At 43.5% G+C, this 19186-nt stretch overlaps 1 pseudogene; it reads right to left on the reverse strand.

Annotated features, from left to right (window-relative positions):
- Positions 1 to 10705: 10705 nt before the first annotated feature.
- Positions 10706 to 18795, reverse strand: LOC147619308 (polyadenylate-binding protein 2 pseudogene; annotated as a pseudogene).
- Between the last annotated feature and the right edge of the window lie 391 nt (positions 18796 to 19186).

The raw sequence follows: 19186 nt of genomic DNA on the forward strand, positions 1-19186 counted from the left end.
TTAATTTTCTCAAAATGTCTCAAAGAAAACCTCAAGCACTTGGAACAAGCCTTCAATGAGCCTTAGAAATTTGGATTTGTGATTTCTGAAACAAAACTTCACATGTTCCTTCAGAAGATAAATTTTTTGGGAGTAACAATTTATTTAGGACAGATAATGCTCCAGGAACATGTTATATAGAAGATCTGTAATTTTTCCCGAAAGATTTTTGGATGTCAAGGTTGCACAAAGGTTCCTTGGATGTCTCAACTATGTCTCTTGGATCTACCCGCTCAACCTCTCCAAAGATTGGCAAGCTCTCCAAAAGTTTTTGACTCACAAGTCCAAATGGACTAGCAAACAAATAGAAGCGGTCATAAAGATCAAGGAAAAATTCCTCTCTCTTCCGAAGATGCGTCTCCCCACAGATGGACATCTTACAATCTAATCGGACGCCTCTGACAAATATTGGGGCGGCATTCTCATGGAATCGAAGGATAGGAAGGAAGAAATTTGCAGATATGCTGCACGAAGATTTCATGATGCAGAACTAAATTACCCTTCCATCCACAAGGAAATTTTATCTCGCCAATTTTTTTTTGAGAATTTCCAACTATTTGTTCTTCCCGTGCAATTCACACTAAAGAAAGATCTCAATTATTTCATGGGATTTCTCTCTTCAGAAAATGTGCGAAAAATCAGTAATGGTCGACTTCTTCGGGTGGCGGGATGGTTTGCCTGTTGGAATTTCAAATGCAAACATGTCAAAGGCACAAATAATTATGTTGCTGGCATTATGACTTGCGAAGGGTCAGTAGAATCATTGTACGCACATTGCTCCAAAATTGATGTAACATAGCCCACGTGGCTTGGGTGAGTGGTTGAACCTTTTTGTCAACCACATAATATAAAAATGCTATCTATTGGGCTTGTCGATAGAGTATGCTACAAGTTACAACAATGCTATCTACCAGGCATATCAGTAGCGCACACCTCTCTCCAAAAGGTACACTTTTTGGACTACACCCATGTGCACATGAAGGTAGTGCACTTGTAAAGTTTCTCTTTACAAATAATACCCGGCTTGACTTGCAAGGCACTCGGCTTGGGCCTCAAGGCATCTAGCTAGAATGACAAGACATTTTGCTTGGGCTTCAAGCCATCAACTTGGGCATCAAGGCATACTTGGGTATAAATAAGTGCCCGCACAAAGAGGGACACATGCCTTAGTGTATGCTTTCTCTAGTTTGTGAGCCTTCCTTAGCCACCATCTCTCTTCACTCTCTTATACATTGAGTCACAAGTTTTTTCAATCTCAATCCATATTTTTTCGTGCAATCATAATATATGATTATTGAGATCATTGTGTTCATTTCTCTCGTTATACTCTTCATCACAAGTCTTTCTTTTACGGCCTCTGTTAATACAACTGTTAAGATTACCGCTTCATGCTAGGGGACGTCTGATGTCACGCCCCCTGGCTGTGCTTCGTGACTTAATGCCGATGGAATAGGCTTCAAGAAAGTAGCACCTTAGACTGCGAGAGAAAAATACTCTATTACTCCAATACAGATGGGTGAATGATGATCAATACCTAAGACTATAAGAAGAACGTTTAAAGAGAGATTAACAAGCTCTCATACTAGAACGCTATTTGTGGATAAGAGAGGTTAACTTGGGCTTATACGAAGTGGTAATCTTAACAATCATATTAACACAGGCCGTAAAAGAAATACTTGTCAAGAGTATAACGAGATAAATGAACACAATGATCTCAATAATCATATATTATGATTGGAAGAAAAACTCTGGACTGAGAGTGAAAAACGTGCGACTCAATATACAAGAGAGTGAAGGGAGATGATGGCTAAGGAAGGCTCACAAACTAGAGAAAGCATACACTAAGGCGTGTCTCTCTCTTTGTGAGGGCGTTTATTTATACCCAAGTATGCCTTGATGCCCAAGCTTGCTGCCTTGAAGCACAAGGCGAATGTCTTGTCATTCAAGCTAGATGCCTTGAGGCCCAAGTCGGGTATTATTTGTAAAGAGAAACTTTACAAGCGCACTACCTTCAGGTGCACATGGGTGTATTCCGAAAAGTGTACCTTTCAGAGTGAGGTGTATGCTACCGATATGCCCAGTAGATAGCATTGTTGTTGTGGTTGACAAAAAGGTGCAAAGGATACCTTTTATCCGTTAGATGCTAGTTCAGCTTCCTGTAGTCTATCACCATTGTCTTTTTTCCTCCTTTGATTTCATTATGATTGTTAACGAAGAAATCAGGAGAGGACCACTTTGAATCTGCTTCTTTGATTAATCCTTTGGCTAGAATTTCTTGGATACGTCTCTTGCATTATTCAAGATCATCAGGATTCATTCCAAGGTGAGAGGCTTTGGTCGGAGTGACTCCTTTAAGTGGTAGCTTGACTGTAAATTTTGATCCCTCCCATCTGGCAAGGGGGTATTCGGAGCAAAGAGTTAGATACTTTTTTGCATAGCCTTGATTTTTGCAGCATACCTTTGCCTTTCACTGTTGAAGAACGCCTCTGTAGTAGAATCCTCTTTTTTTGGTAGCTCAAATATTCTCTTGATAGGGTTGCTTGTAAGGGTGGCTACTCCTTTTATCTTTAGATATTCATAATGTCCCTTTTTAATCTTAATTCTGAAGATGTTCCTTTTGGGATACACTGCATACATTTCAAAGGTGTGCAAAAAGTTGGTGCCGAGCGATTAGGATATCGCAGTCATGCTTCTCATGGACATACAACATGATGGGAACTGCTAGATTGTTGATCAAGATGTCCGTGAGACGAATGTCTCTGTGAGATTAGTCCTTTAGTGCCATTTGCATAAGTGACATCTATTCTACATTTGTTCATCCTTTTGGGTCAAATCAGCCCTGGCCTAATTAGGCTTATTGTGGCACTAGTGTCGATGAACAAATGAGCCCTGGCCTAATTAGGCTTATTGTGGCACTAGTGTCGATGAACACATCAAGGGAGAGGAAAGTAGATTGATTGTTGGCGATCTCTGTTCTAATCCTTGTTCCCAGAATTATTTGATCAAGAGAGCTATTGAGCATCTTGATACTAGTTTCAAAGGAATTGGCCAGTGCTTCTATGCATTGAATTTGTAGTAGCTCCATTTTGGATACGAGCTCACCATTCTTTTCTAGAACACCCTATTAGTGAATTTGGGAATTTCCTAATTCCCATTTTTGAATACTTAAAAAAGGGGACATGGATAACATGTTTGTAAGTTTCTCAAAACCCTATCATATGACCTATCGTTGGAAAGCGCTTGAAAAATGGAATCTAAAGAGCTATAAAGCGCTCATTTTGGATTAGTGGTGTTCAAGTTATGGTTAATCCAAACTTTTGACCACGTGTCCCAAACTTGTGAGAAATTCCCATATTCCCCAATATGGTGTTAGTAGACAATCGAGTTCTCCCTGCTATCTGGCAAGTGCCTTTTTATACTTCTCAAGTTCTTCTTTTAGCTGCATATTATCCTGGGTAGATGATTGATTATCCATTATAGCTTGGTTATAGTAGTAGGTCACTTATCTCAATTCTTTTGATTGTTCAGCCAATTCTGCTTTTAGTTTTTTCACTTCTTTTGTGTTGCTCTAGAATTTCCCTTTCGCCTTGACTGGCAGTCTAGGTGGAGATTCATCTCTGCTCTAAGAAAATCCCTTGGTTATTTTTGCTACTTGGTGTAGGGTGAGATGGTTCTTCTTCTTTTTAGAACATTCCTCTTCCTCTGAGTCCTCTGATTGTCACAGTATTTCTTCAAGCTGTTTGTACAACTTGCCCAATAAATAATGTCGATATTTATTCACGGCAAATACCATGGATAAACATTCCTTCTCCGTTGTAGTGTAATTTCTCTCTGTCTCTGTCAAATTGTGACTCGCATAATAAATCGAATGGTCTACCTTCTTATCGTCTGCTTGACAAAGAACTGCTCCTACAGCTGTGTGTGAAGCGTCTGCATGAATATGAAAAGGTTTAGACCAATCTGGGGGTATCAAAACTGGTGCTTTTATCAATCGATCTTTGATTGTATCAAAAGCCTCTTGACAATCTTGTGACCATTCAAAGGGTACATCCTTCCGAAGAAGAGTAGTTAAAGAGTTTACCACCGAAGCAAAATTCAATATGAATCGGCGATAATAATTAGCATGTCCCAAAAACCCTCGTAATTGCTTCATGGTTGTAGGAGCAGGCAGATCACGTATCTTATTGATTTTACTATCATCCACAGTAATGCCCTCAGATGAAATCATGTGACCTAACAAGATTCCTTTCTTAATGCCAAAAACACATTTCTCCGGATTCAAGGAAATACCGGTTTGCTGACAACGATCAAAGACCTTAGCCAACTTCTCAGGCATATCCTCCTCATCCCCTTCAATTGAAAACTCGTCCAAAAAGATTTCCATCCACTTTTGTAAAAACTCTTGAAATGAAGCCATCATCACCCGAGATGGAGCATTACATAATCCAAATGGCATCACTCGATAAGCATACGTTCCCCATTCTATTGTAAAAGTGGTTTTTGGTTGATCATCTAGGTGGATTTGTATTTGATTATAACCGCTAAAACCATCTAAGAAGGAATACAATTTATGCCCTGCTACTCGGTCTAGAACTTGATCAGTGAAAGGCAATGGAAAGTGATCCTTCTTAGTCTTATCATTTAGCTTTCGATAATCCACACAAATTCTAATCTTACGATTTTTCTTTGGAACAATTACAATTGGGGAAACCCACTCACTGTATGCCACAGGATAAATGAAACTCGCATCTAACAGCTTTGTTATTTCTACTTTCACAAGCTCTGCATAGACAGGGTTTGTGTGCCTTTGACGTTGGCATACCGGCCTAGCGTTTGGCTCTAAATCAATGTAATGCTGGCATATCTCAGGTTTCACTCCCTGCAAGTCTTTATAGGACCAAGCAAAGACATGTTTGTATGTTTGTAGAACCTCTCTCAATCTAGTTAAGGTTTGTTCTTGCAATTGACTCCCCAATGTAAAGCATTTTCCCTCTTCAACTTCCGAGCGCTGAGTAATTTCTAATGCATCAGAAACAAAGGCTGATCGTCGACGAGATCTAGCTTGTATAGGTGGATGGTCTCTCACTTTGAAACAAACATTTTCTAGAAACTTTTGCTTGGTGTTACACTCCTCCTCCTCTTCGTGCGAAGAATGAGCACTTACAAGACTTTCATGGGTATAAGGTATCACCATTAAAGGGTCTATTTCCTCTTCATCATTGATAGGCTCCTCGATTTGGACCATAAAAGCATCCCTCACTACCTCAATCATCTTGGAATCAGTCCAATCATTGAACTCTCCTCTATCACCTCCTATTGTTTCATTGTATTGTGCTTTCAAGAACTCTCTGGAAAATGACTTATTTTTCCTTCTACTCATCTTTTGCAACGACGAGCCATCCTCACTCTTGTTATCTTTTTGCTTATATCTCTCACATTCTCTGAGCAACTTTTGAGTATACCTCGCATTATATTTGAGTTCTTGTCGACAACGACCAATCTCACGATCTTTTTCTCGAAGTAAGGCTTCCTAAGAAGTTTCTTCTTCATGACAGCACTCTTCAAGTTGCAAGGTCAAATCTTGCAAATGTCTAATTTTTATCTCAGCTCGTCCCTTATCTTCCTCTAGTAGCTTCACCTTCCTTAATAATGCATCCATCGATTCACTAGAAAAAACTCGTTCTAGCTCTAACTGCTCTTGCAATTTCTCAATAAGGGCATATAGCTCTTGGTGCCTTGCTTTATCCCCATCGTCTGCTCTCCTCTGCTTGATTGTATCCGTGCAAAAGCAATCCACTACACACTCCTCTGGTGATGACAACCAATCGGTAATGTCATTGTCAGAGTCATTCTCCGAAGAAAAATGCACTCGATATTCTCCCATACCGGCATCCAAAGCAAAGTTAGAGCACTCTCTCTTTTGCATTATAGGCTCATCTGTATCAACCATTTGCATTTGATACCCATTTTGAAGAAAATGAGCATACTTATCTTTATTTAATGCAAAGCGTTCTTGGACTACTTCCTCACCAACGGATGTATCACTTCCATATCTCGTCATTTCTTCGGTTGTAGAAGGTGGTTTAGTGAACTCCCTCAAGAATTCTTTAGACACAACCCTCAATTGAACTCTATCCGTGCGTGGACCTATGGTTATTATCCCTTTATGCCACTTTTGAACACATCGAGCTTGTACTAACCAAGGTCGTCCTACCAAGATTGGAAACGCTGCACCATAGGAATGCGGTCGCACTACTAGATAGGTAACGCAAAACTCCAATCCAGCTATTATAGTCTTTACTCCTTGAAGCAGACCTAATGGTTTCACTCGACGTTGATCTGCTACTCGCAACATGATATTTGTGGGCTCTAAACCCTTTAGGCCCAACTCTTCTATTGTGTATTCAGTCATGAGATTCACCGCAGCTCCTCCATCTAGCTGCACCCCCATGACCTGATGATGTCCAATTTCTACCGTAATAGTTGCAGCCTCAGAATCCATAAACATATCAATTACTTGCACTCCTGTTTCCAAAGGTTCTTTAGGGGTCACTTCTTTTCTCACCCGCGAACGTCGACGTGCAAGTCGTTGATACATCTGCTTTGGACATATTGGAGAGATCTCCGCTAATGTAGGTAGACTAATAGACACCTCACACCGTTCCAATATATCCCATAAATCAAATTGAGGTTTTAGATCAACTTTAGCACCTATCCCGACCTTCTTAGCACGTGGTACTTTTAATCTATCAAGGAAAGGTGTTACACCAACCTACGCGTGCTATGGGAGGTTGATCAGACGATTGCTCATCCGTCACTGGCTCTTGACTCTCTGCAACTTCCTCTAAAGATGCCTCCTTAAGCATGCTTATTTTTCCTCCTTCTAATTGGGTTGATTTCGGCAAGCTTTCTGCAATCCTTTGCACTTTCCCCTGGGATCTAGTAACAACTCCCACCATTGGATGATTATGAGCAAATGTCACCTTTCTAGATTTTCTGTCCGATTCTTTCGTAGCACCTACTATAGGGACTACTTCCACTAAATTTGCTGAAGTTGGACCCTCATCTACAATTTGCTTCCCTTTGTCCCCTATTAATTTTGCATTACTTTTAGGGCAATCTTTCTCCTCGTGGCCCTCCTCACTGCATTGCTTGCATAAAGGAACATAATCTTGGTGTGCCCTTGCATTCGGCCAATATGCAGCAATGTCCAGCCTTCTTGGTGGCAGTTCCAACAAATCACTGTTCCTTGGGTAATTGTATTAGGACTTCCATATCCTTGATAACCCCGGCCAAAATATGGCCGATATGGTGACCTTGGCCTTTGTCCCCTCATTCCACCTTGCCCTCGCCCGTCGAGGTAGAGGTCCAATTTCATAAGTAATATTATTCTTATCCATGCAATTAAAATTAGTGTTCATCCCCTGCGCTTACCTTCTCTCATGTGCTTGCTTAATGAAGCATTTTTCCTCTATATGACTGTTTTTCAAGCAATAAGTACAAAACAAGATTCGTGGTTGATCAGGTACAACTCGAGATACAGTAGGACACTCTGTAGCCAAGTGGCCATAGCCATGACATTTCCCACACCATATATTTGATCAGAGTGGACTTTCGGAGTGGACTTTGCGCATTGGCTTGCATAGTAGGCAGCTGTGGCTCTATAGCCATAACGTCCCTTACCAGAGCTCGCACAGCACTTAAGATCTCCTCTTTAAATTTTCCCAACACACTTGTCACAATGTCCCCCACCCTTGCCTCGCTCATTAAAGGTGGTGGTGGTGTTCCGGTCTGAAGCATGTATGCCGGTGCAGTCATATATGGGTTTGGAGGCATGTATGATGCTGGATTTGTATTAACAACCACTTGTGGTTGTGAGGGACCGGCAATTGTTGAGACCTCCTGGGGTCTCATAGAGCTAACCATAGGTGATGTCCCCATAGGGCCATAAAGTAATTCCCTCCGTCGTTGCTGTCCCAGCTGTACCTCTTCCCAATTTCTAGCTTCTTGTTTGGCCGCGTTCAAATCAACAGACCGACGAAGCCCAACATACTTCTGAGCCTCTGGATCCCTTAGACCATCAATCAAATGACGCTTTTGTGTGTCATCATTAGGGGCTGCTACTCCCATCTTCCTCACAATGGTCTCCATGCATTGTATGTAATGGTCAATGCTCTCGTTCACTCCTTGCAACAAGTAGTCTAATTGCTGGGCTAATCTATCTTGAAAACCTTGCCTTCTAAATTTGACCAAAAAAGATGTTGATAGATTTTTGTACGTGGCCTTGGAGGCTGCATCCAAGTTGCCATACCAACTTGCTGCTTCATCTTTAAAAGTTGCCGAAAAGATATGCAGCTTTTGATCTTGATCAATTATCTCATTAGCAACACGTCACCTCAAACTTTTGTAAATGCGCATCAGGATCCTCGTCCCAAAGTCCCACAAATTGCACAAAGTCGGCTAACCGGATTGTTGCTCTTTGTGCTGGAACAGCCATTTGGAAAAATGGTAATACCTCAAAAGTTGGATCGTCCCAGAAATTTAAAGCTCTAGGTCTTACCCTAGGTAATCGTGGATAGCTTCTAAGTCCTCTAGGCACACTACCGCTAGTGCCTGCAATAGTCTCTCTTTCTTCTCTTGTTGGGCTATCAACTTGTACAGGTCGATTGCTGACTCCTAAATCCCTTATTGTTTGGTCATCACACGAAAGATCTTCCCCGCTTAGACTAGAAGGAACGCTAACCTGAAATTTACCGCTATCCAAGGATCTTCCTTGTGTCACGTTCGGTTCTTGCTCTCTCAACAATAGGTTCACTAACTCTAATTGCGCAGCGAGGCAGATTTCAGCTCGTTCAGCCCTCCTTTTCCTCCTTTCTTCCCTTGCTTGTCTTGGGTCAATTGTTCGACCCTGAGTAGACTCACTCATACACTTATTACTTCCTGAGGTTCTTCGTGATTCTCTGGATTATCTAGCTTGATGGACCTTAAAATTGCCTTGATAAACCACTTCCACCAAATTGGTGCATGGAACAAACCAAAGGGCTCTATGGATCTAAGATAATCCTTGCAGTATGTGGCCTTGATCTTACGTATCACATCACTGGAAAACCGTGGGTAATATTCTTGAATGAATATGTCCTCCCACTCTTGTCGTTCTTCTTCGTACGGAACCCAGTTAGCAAAACTCTCAAAAAATCACATGTGTTTACCTATGCCCCTTTCTCATTTGACTCCTCGCGGGCCACTCCTAAGTCCTTCTGATCCTAGGATCGTGCCGTTTTTTTTTTCTTTTTCTTTTTCTTTTTTTTGAACTCCTAAACCCTGGTTCTCACACGCAAAATATATGCGCCGAGATATCCCATAGCTACTAACTAGCTAGTGACTCCCGGCGAACACACCAAAAATGACTGGCCTTCCTACTCTCTAGTCCAACGCACTAAATACCCACTAAAACAGTGAATGCGTCCTAAATAACAACCACACACAGCCTAAATCCTAGAAACACACACCGAAAAGACATCTTTTTGTATGAAATAATTTACAATGTTTTATTTACACACACCCACACAAACACACAAATGAAAAAGAACAAACTACTACGACCCAACAGATCTTCAAGACACAACTTCACCATTCTAAACTGAATAAAGAAATTTAATATCAAAATGGTTTTGTGTAAATTGTTTCCAAGAATTTAATGAAAAAGAACCGATATTTCCAACACTTCCACGTTTCAGTCAATCTGCAACAGCATCACTGCATTCAACATTTGGCTAATCTTCACTTCACTCCACTCTTCACTCTCTCTCTTTCACACTTCAAAACTCTTTCTTTCTTTCTTCTCTCTCTCTACTTATTATTCTCGTGAACTCTCTTCTTCTTCTTCTTCTTTCTTTCTCTTCCTCCTCCTGAAACACAAACACAAGAATAATGCACACAATCTAATACATTCTCTCACACTCTCATGCTTTTACTTTTAAGTATGCACCATGTCAAAGTGATCAAATCTCTTTCTCTCTCTTTCCTATTTTGCATGTACACATATAGCGTAGCCATATTGCCCTCTCTCTTCTTTCCTTCTTCTTCTACCCACACACAATGTCTCCTCTACTTGCTATGGTTCCTCACCTTCTCTCTCCTCACCTTCTCTCTCCTCATTTTAGCTTGAGAGCATGGAGACCTCCCACATATACACACACGTTTCTTTCTCTCTCTCACTGTCTACCATGATAACCTCCCAATGTTGAACAGCCCAAATGACTAGTCCGCCACCCATGTGGCTCCTAGGTGTGTGCGTACTCTTTTCACGAGCATCCCCCTTAGTAGTGTGGCTAAGCTCTCCATAATGGTACCTTGCCCATGTGTATGCCAGTCGGCTCCAAGATGCGGCCTAGGCTCTGTCCTTTGAGCCATGCGGCCTCTCTAAGCCAAGACACCATCACGTTAGTGACTCGTTTGAAACTTGGCACCCCGGTACCTTTGCCTTCGTTGCAAGCCAGTCCCCTCTTCATGACCTCACGGTCAGGCTATGTCCATTAAGCCTTGGCAACCTTGTTCCATGCAAAGTGCACGGTCGACCTAGCTACATAGGCTAGCCACCATAGGTACCCCATTGGCCTTGTGAGACTCACACCGTGAAGGTGTGACTCCGACACATGGCGGCTCCCTACCCCACCATCACACGGCTGATGGGTCCAAAGGCTTCAAAAACCTTCTTCAGTTCATCATCAGAGGTGGCGTCAGCAGCAAGGTTCTTGACATACACATTATTAAACTTTGATCCAACACCAGCCAGATCTCGTTCCTGCCTAGTGAGAAATGGACCAACGAAAACCTGTTTCTCATTTATAAGCATGCCATTGACTTTCTCAATTGCAGTTTGGGCAGACTCATCTTGTTCAAACTGAACAAAGCCATGGCCCTTGGAATTGCCTGACTCATCCAAGGCTACTCGACATGAAAGGATGGGGCCAAAAATAGAAAATGTGTCGTGTAAGGCCTTGTTGTCTATATCTTTGTCTAAATTCTTGATAAAAATGTCGGCTGCTCCACTTTTGCGGATGCTCGGGTCACGATGAGAATACATTATCCGTATGGACTTTCCATTCACAGGGGTGAAGTTCAGTAACTCCATAGCATGAGATGCGTCTTGCGCATTATTGTAATTCACATAGGCATATCCCAGAGATCTTTTGGTCATCAGGTCCCGGCAAACCCTAATGGAAACCACCTGCCCGACTTGGTTGAAAAGCTCGTAGAACTGAGTTTTTGCGATGCTGGGGTCAAGGTCCCCCACGTAGAGGGAGGTCGTACGTACAGGCTGGGTGGCCCCACGGCAGAGGCAGGCATGACGATAGCCGCTGAGCCTGCACCATCTGCGCCATCGCTCCCTGCAATGCACACACACACACTTCTATTCCTCTCTCTCTCTCTTTACATGGCAGCAGCCCCCTTGCTATGCTATCATCCTTGGATGCTCGGCTGTGTCACAATCGGCCGTCTCCTCTCCATGCGGCTGCCCTCTGTGAATGCTGATAACCTCTCTCACTCTCCTCCTCTAATAGAGAGAGAGTCTTTCTATCTCTCACTCTCTCTCTCTCTCTCTCTCATGCACACAGACAACAAGAGAAAAGCAATGACCAGAGTCTCTCTCTCTCTCTCTCTCTCGCGCGCGCACCCTCTCTCTCTCTTTCATAACCTCTGTGTATATTCCTCTACTACGTGCATGTTTAATCTCCATCTGTCGTGGATACTGTACTATGTAAATTTTAAAAGAACGGAATGAGCGGCACTGAGAGAGGCCCTTTCTCAGTGCGTATTGCAAGAGCAGAAGCGGTCACGAGACGAAGGTATGATGCCCAGGACTACAAGCCTGTCGCCGGGCTGCACCACTTGTTTGAAAGCATAAACGAGGGCAGTCCAATCGAGCCTTTTAGATCCAACTGATTCTGGGGTTCTTTAGATTGGTCAGCCCCCCACTGAATCATGGGATAAAGATCCCTTCTACAAGAAGAACATACAGAACTCATTATATCAGAGAATAATTCATTCATATTCTTAACACAGTAATGGTCCATCAGACCGAAAATTGCATCTAATCATTCCTCTATGGGAATTTTAGTTATGTAGGTTCTCAATTTGTCATCCCTTAATTAGATCTACTGGGGGTCAAAGGGTAACAGCAGCAATCTGTCGCGACACAATCCACTAATCTCATAGTGATTTGCTGAAGTCATAATTGTCATTCCAATTACCAATATCATCACTGGGATTTGTCCCATTCATCCTCATTGCGGCTTTGTTCAACTTATCTCCTTTCAATCAGAATTCAAGAATCATCATCTTTCAATCAGAATCCAAATCAACTCATCAATTCTCAACCAGGATTCTAAAATCATATCAACCAGCATTTGAATTCATCATCTGGATAGCATTTTTGGTTATAATTTCAAGGTCTTAGATTTACTCGTATATATTGTCAGTAAAAAGCTGTATACGGGTAGTCACGGTCCTTGGAATTATAAGGTAAATACCATCATATCTATGCCTCAAGCAAGTCAGCGATTCCATACAATTGCAGTACTTCCATTTGAAGACCCAATTACCAATTTATGAATTTTTATTTTGATTATCAATTTGTATGAATGTATGGAAGTGTTGGTTGGGAATTCAGGGATGAATGATACTGGTGATGTATCTGGCTATGGTTGTGTATTGGTATCCTGTGTGTGTTGATTTGCAAGAAAAGGCATGATTGACGTGTTTGGTGGTGTAGTCCACATGTTTACACTCTCACAGCACACTTTGTGCGAGCCTTCGATTACCTCGTCATGCACACAATGGAAGTGTATGTGTTTGATGTGGGTGTTTACTTTGACTATGGTGCCCGTGTTTTGGCTGTTCTTCTGGTGTGGGTGGTGTGTTGAGTCGTGTGAGAAGTGTTCGAGCCAGTGTGTTGGTGGTGCCCCAGGTTGCTAGTGATTCCGAGGTTGGGGGAGTGGGAAGCTATAGAGGCCTGCTTCCGTGTTCTTTTTTCCACTCCACAGTATAGTTCACAGATTTTTTTACAAAAGACTAAGGATCTATCGATAGGTGAGGGAGGCCACTAACCAAGTCCATCTGGGTTCTAGAATTTCTAGGTTCAGTTTGACTCAATTTGGACAAGATTTGGACCAGTTTGGCTCCCTTTTTTTTTAGTTTAATCCAGGAGAGAGGAGAGATAAAAATATCATAATTTTTTTGAATTAAAAACTCATCCACATGTGTGAATTAGGCGCCTACCTCAAGAGTCCCTCTCTTCTTACCAAGGTGTCAAAAATGCAGCATTATTCCAAAATATCTCATTTTTTTAGTAATATCTCATAGTTTTTAACTAATAAACCTTGTACTCAGTCAACTCTTCATCTTATGTGAGCATTTACTCATTTTTGGGTATTTTCTTTTATTCTTTGGATTTTTCTCATCCCAACACTTGGATTAATCCAATTGGCCCACCATTGGAACCTTAATTGGACCATAATCCTAAAATTTCTGAAAATGTAGACCCTTAGGCTTAGGTCCTTTATACACATTTTCAATGAATTCCAAATGTACATTGGAATGTTCTTTTTGAATTTGTGTTTCAGGGGAATCCATTTTAGACACTAAGAGGATTTTTATATCCAAAGATATCTTAATTTAGGATTATCTCTCTCTAGACTTTTTCTCTCTCTAGGCCAAAATAGGGTAAAACAAGATCTTTCTTTTATCTCAGAGAGGGAAATAATTACAAGAACAGAAGGGGAGGTTTTTACACCTTTACACCTCAAAAACTGGAGGGAGGAATCTTACACACTCTCTCACGAATTCACTCTCTTTCATGTTGTCACTCTCTTAGACACACACACAATTTGAACAAAGAGGTGTTTAATTATGTGTAAGAGTATACATTACATTAGTGAGAGTTTAGTTATTTACTTGGGCCATGTGTTTGCATTGTGGCCACCCAAAACATAAAAAGTGAAGTTCTAGGTGACTTAATATGAACATTAGTAAGGGTTCACTAGTTTACTTGGGCCATGTGTTCACATTGTGGCTGCCCAAAAACATAAAAAGTGAAGTTCTAGTGGACTTAATATAGTTGCTGTGATTGACCTTACAACTTTTGAGCCCCAAGTGTATAACATGAAGACTAATTAATGTGTTAACCAAATATTTGAGCTCACATGGTATACTTACATATTTTTAGGTGAACCCCCTGAGCATGAACCATGGTTAATGCGTTAACCAAATATTTGGTTAACACATTAGTCATGCTTGGCTGTTAACCAAAACATACTACCTTGCACAGGAGAGGGAAAGAAGAAGAGAATGATACCATGCAAGTGTTGATTCAGAGACTTTCATTTAGCCAACCCTAATGAGGGCTAACTCCCCTACATGAGGCCGCTAGGGCTCACTCCACCTCCACTTGTGTCACCCAAATAGAGATCCACAAGCTAGGTAGTAAGCAAGGAAGAAGGGAGCTACGGAAAGCTCTACCTCTATTCAATGCCAATGTGCATGCAAGAGGGATATTGAGAGGGAGACAAGAGAAAGGAGAAGAGAAGAGAAGCTTAGACTAACATCATCCACTCCATGAATACACCAAAATCAAGCAAGAAAACATTCACAAACCATAAACACAAGAGAGTGTGTGAGAGAGAGAGACAAGGCAAGACTCAATTGTGACAAATGGGATTGTTTCTTTTCATATTCCATAAATCATTTATATACATTAGCTCACTTTTTACAATAGTTGGATGGCCATTTATATTTGGGGACCCAAAATTAGCTTCCTAGCTCTATGTACATCTAGCTCATTCTTATGAGACTGGCATTACACAAGTCATAGGCTTGGTCATCCCATATATCTTTTCTCAATAATTGCATAGCGTGGTTACATAATGTTGGACTAGAAGAAGCGTAACCACACTTGAAAAACGATGTTAGCTAGTGTGGTTAACATACCCCCCTCCTGAATTCAGGTCCATCCTCAGAAATGGCAAGGGATCTAGCGGTAGTAGATTGAATAAGTGTGGAGGAAGTCTCGCTCTACGATGTGGGGGGGCTTGATGGAAGACTTTGTACCTTGTCCAAAAAGGCCGTCTCCATCATATCTTCAAACGTCTGTAGGTGCTAGGTAGGCATTCCACTCGATGAACTTGGAGTAGTAGCCGAAAAGTTGTTTCAGACTGGGGCCTTTGTTGAGGTCGGGGACCAAGCCTTGACTACCCTCGTGGTAGTGCCGCCAATCCGGGAAGGTTTCTAAGAGAGTGATGATGAGGTTGAAAACCTGGATGGTGGACACCACGGCTAGATCCGACACCTTCTTGTATCTATCGACCATGAAGGCATGGAAGCATTTCAGCATGGTGGAGGAGTGAACCAACGAAAGTTGTAGAGAAGATTTGGGTTCTTTGCTTGCTCTTGATGGAAAAGGTTCCAGGCCCAGCAAGACGGGATGGGTACATATTCTTGATCAATGCAATGTTGGCACGACATCTTGTAGTACTGGTCCCAAATGAATCACTTGAGGAGGAAAGGATGTTGCTAGGCTGGCTGCTCGCCCATGAGTTCAAATGTGATGGGGTGAGCAGCTAGCAGGGGGCCTGTGGTAGCCTCCACGTTGGACAAGGGGGGTGCTCGTGCTTCTAGTTGCAATGTTTGGCATTAAGGTATGGCCATATGACATGGATGTCCATGTGGTCATTCACCCTGGCGATGGGGACCACCTAGAGTTGTTGACTGAGTAAGATATTTATTGCCTGATCTAACGGATCATGCCAGCTGAGGGGTTTAGCAATGGATTTACCTTCTCCTTCTCTCACGGTGGGTGTGGGGGGATTTCCCCTTCCTCCAAGGGTGTGGGGGAAGGGATGTCGATTGGCGGCACTTATGACAAAGGTGGAGGGTTGGACAATAATGAGGCAAAGGCGACAAGGGTTGCGGTAAATAAAGAGGGAGGCCTTGTCAATGTCAAGGGTAAGTCTTTTAGGGGTATGGGAAGGCCTAAGTGGATATTCAGAGTGGTAGGGAGGAGTTGGTGATGGAGGCGGAGTGGGGAGCTGAGGGGGTGTAGAGGTTTGTGAGAGAAAGAGAGAAAGTGTGGTGGTGCTAGGTGGGGGTGGTGGGGGTTGGGTGCTGGTGCTGGGGTGAGATGGGCTGGGAGGAGGGGGTGTAGAGGTTTGTGAGAGAAAGAGAGAAAGTGTGGTGGTGCTAGGTGGGTGTGGTGGGGGTTGGGTGCTAGTGCTGGGGTGAGATGGGCTGGGAGGAGGGGGTTGATACGGGGGAGATAAGGGTGGGGGTTGCTGATGGGGGTGGTTTCCTAGTGGGGCTCCTCTACTTTTATCATCATTATCGTTGTTGCTCTCATCGGAGGAGGTGTTGTCAGGGCTCTTGGAGTGGAATAAGGTTTTGGCTTTGGCGGCTTCTTGGAGGGTGAACTCCATGGGAAAGGCCACGTGGGAGTCATCAAATTGCATGATCCCTGTGGCCTATATTACCTGCATTTGAAGATGGCACCGATGGTAAAGGATGAGGGACCCTCAACTGTATATGGCGGGAGCTTGTATAGCAGGCATAGGGATTTGTATGCTGTGTATACAATATCCCATTCAGTGCCGTGGAGGATGAAGGGTGTCAACTATGCGGGGGGAGGAGTATGGGTAAGGGCATAGCCGACCGTCTAGGACTGCGAGGTCAATTGGGTTGGTTTTCTCGGTTGGTTGCCTAAAGCGGAGGAGATAAGCCCAGTTCATGAGATTGGCTTAGTGGGGATGGGTAGGGAGTTCAAAAAAGGTGGTGGGGTTTGTGAAAGAATGCTGGCCGCCATGAAAGAAAAAGGTTGCCTGGAGGGAGACACTTTGAAGGGGTAATTTGGTGAGGATATAGGAGAAGGTGGCTTGGGAGAGGGATTAGTCAATGAAAATATCATATTGTAGTAAATTCAAGTGAATGGTTTGAAAGTGAAGCTCGAGGAGTTGGGCTAGTTTCTGGGGAGATGAGGAATTCAATGGCAGTGTCCATCACTGCGTCAACCTTTTTTTCTAGTGTGCTGGGGACATGGCCAGATGGGGTGGTGGGAGGTGGGAGGCCTAAGCTTCCATGGCTTTGAGTTGAGAGGTTTTGTGGTGGAGGGATTTCTTTGCAACTTAGCGGTATTACTGGAAGATAAAGTTGGTGTTGTGAGGGTCTCTTCAGCTTTGGCTACTTTTTGTCGAGAGGTCTTGTGCTTCAAGAGAAAGGGCATGCATTGCCCACCCTGTTCTTCCTCTTGCATTGCCTAGAGCTGTCGTTGAAGCTCAGAGAGCAAGGAGAGGGTGTTGGTCGCCAGGGTTTTCTCTCTATCCTCCACCACCCAGTGCCCGTTGGATGTTGATGTTGGCGGACGATGGCATCATGAAGAGGTTCTTGACTCTATTGCTCTTGGGTCCTTGTGCAAGCAACATCTGTTGATGTGCCATGGTCGCCACTTCTTGCTGCTTGTACATGCAATCTGTCATTTGACTAATAAGCTCTTTGGCTAAGTGTGAGAAGCCTTGGGAAAAGTCTGACACTTCCCCATGCGATGAACGGATGCCTTCTGAGGAAGCCTCATGTGAGCATAACTGTCGATTCGCACCCAGCGGAGGGTTTCCAATGTGTTACATTGGGAGGAGGTACTAGGGAAAGGTGGGCCGGCTTTTCGGAGGTAAGGAGGGAATGGAGAGGAGCCCAGAGGCGGCGGTTGTGTCTCTCGTACAAGTTTTGGTCAAAAAATGCTTTGCACTGTGCCTCCTTCTCAGTAGCCTTACAGTGGGCTTCAGCGGCTTGTGCCTTGGTGTTGGGGCCAAGACTGGAGTGGGGGGGAACCTGCTCTTGTTGGCGGGTGATGGCGCTTAGGGGGTGGAGAGGTTGGAAAGGAGCCAGGGGGAGGGAGAGAGGTTGGAAACTGCACTTGGACCCTCTAGCTAGATGGCTTTGGGAAGTTCTTCCCACCTTGCGGCATGGTATAACACCTTTGTGAGCATGGGTGTGATGGCAAGCTTTCCATGTGGGTTTGCACTTATGGAGTGCAGCTCCTTGTGTAGGTACTCTGCCGAGTTGGCAGGTTGTCCTAGTGGATCTCACGAGTGTAAATAGGTTGCACCTACTAAATGGTTTGTCCATTTGGTGATCATAAGAAAGGACAGGTCCCTAGCCACATGACAAGCTCTTCCTTGGTGATGTTCGACCATTCCACCCCATCCTTGGTGGTGGTGCCTTGGTAAGTGTCGTGAGCAAGACGGGTGGCATTGGTCAGTTGAACATATGGGTAGTCCATCCTTGGGAGGTGTAGGGCTTTGAGGACCACATGGAGACTAAGATGGATGGTCTGGGTTTGGCCTATAGCATCCAACACCTATCCAATGGCAGCATTGGCATTGTATGTCTTGATAAAATAGAGGCATTTGAACAAATTGGGGCCCCATGGTTCCAGTGTGGGCAGACTGCCAAGCCTAATCTGCTCCAGGAAGGTCTGCGAGAGATAGCTTTGCAAAGCCCTGCATAATACAGGAGCTTGTGCTCCACCTTATGATTATTTTTCATAAGGCTGTGGATAGTGTGTCCACTGACCTGACGCATCAAGTTCTCCCCAAGATGGTACAACTGTGTGGGGAGCTTGGCATATTCTTCAAAGAGGCCCCCAGCTATATGCTTCTTCTTCTGTGGGGTATGGGTGAGGACTTTGAGGGAGGAGTCTGAATGTTCGGCCATTGTGCGGAGGATAGGATGCAAGAAGGTGCAAGCTTAAGAAAAGATTTGGCAAGGGTTTGGCTAGGGAGAGAGCAAAGAGTGAGGAAAATGAAGTGGTGGGCCCCTTTTTATAGTTTTGTAGGGAGGACATGGGCATGGCAGAGAATGGTATGACCGTGGCAACCAAAAAGGTATGGGCTTGAAGTTGGTACGGCCATGGCTTGAAGTTGGTACGGCCATGGCTTGAGGTTGGTACGGTCGTGGCAAATTGGATGGAATGGGCATGGCTTCTCTAGGGTATGGTCATGGCATATGGTATATAGAATGGTACAGCCATGGCTTCACAAGAGTATGGCTATGGAAAACTAGATGGAATGGGTGTGGCTTCTTGTAAGATTCCTCCCCCAACCCC

Source organism: Cibotium barometz, chromosome 33 (genome assembly GCF_041138505.1).
Source record: "Cibotium barometz isolate CiBa-2024 chromosome 33, ASM4113850v1, whole genome shotgun sequence".
Lineage (NCBI taxonomy): Eukaryota > Viridiplantae > Streptophyta > Polypodiopsida > Cyatheales > Cibotiaceae > Cibotium > Cibotium barometz.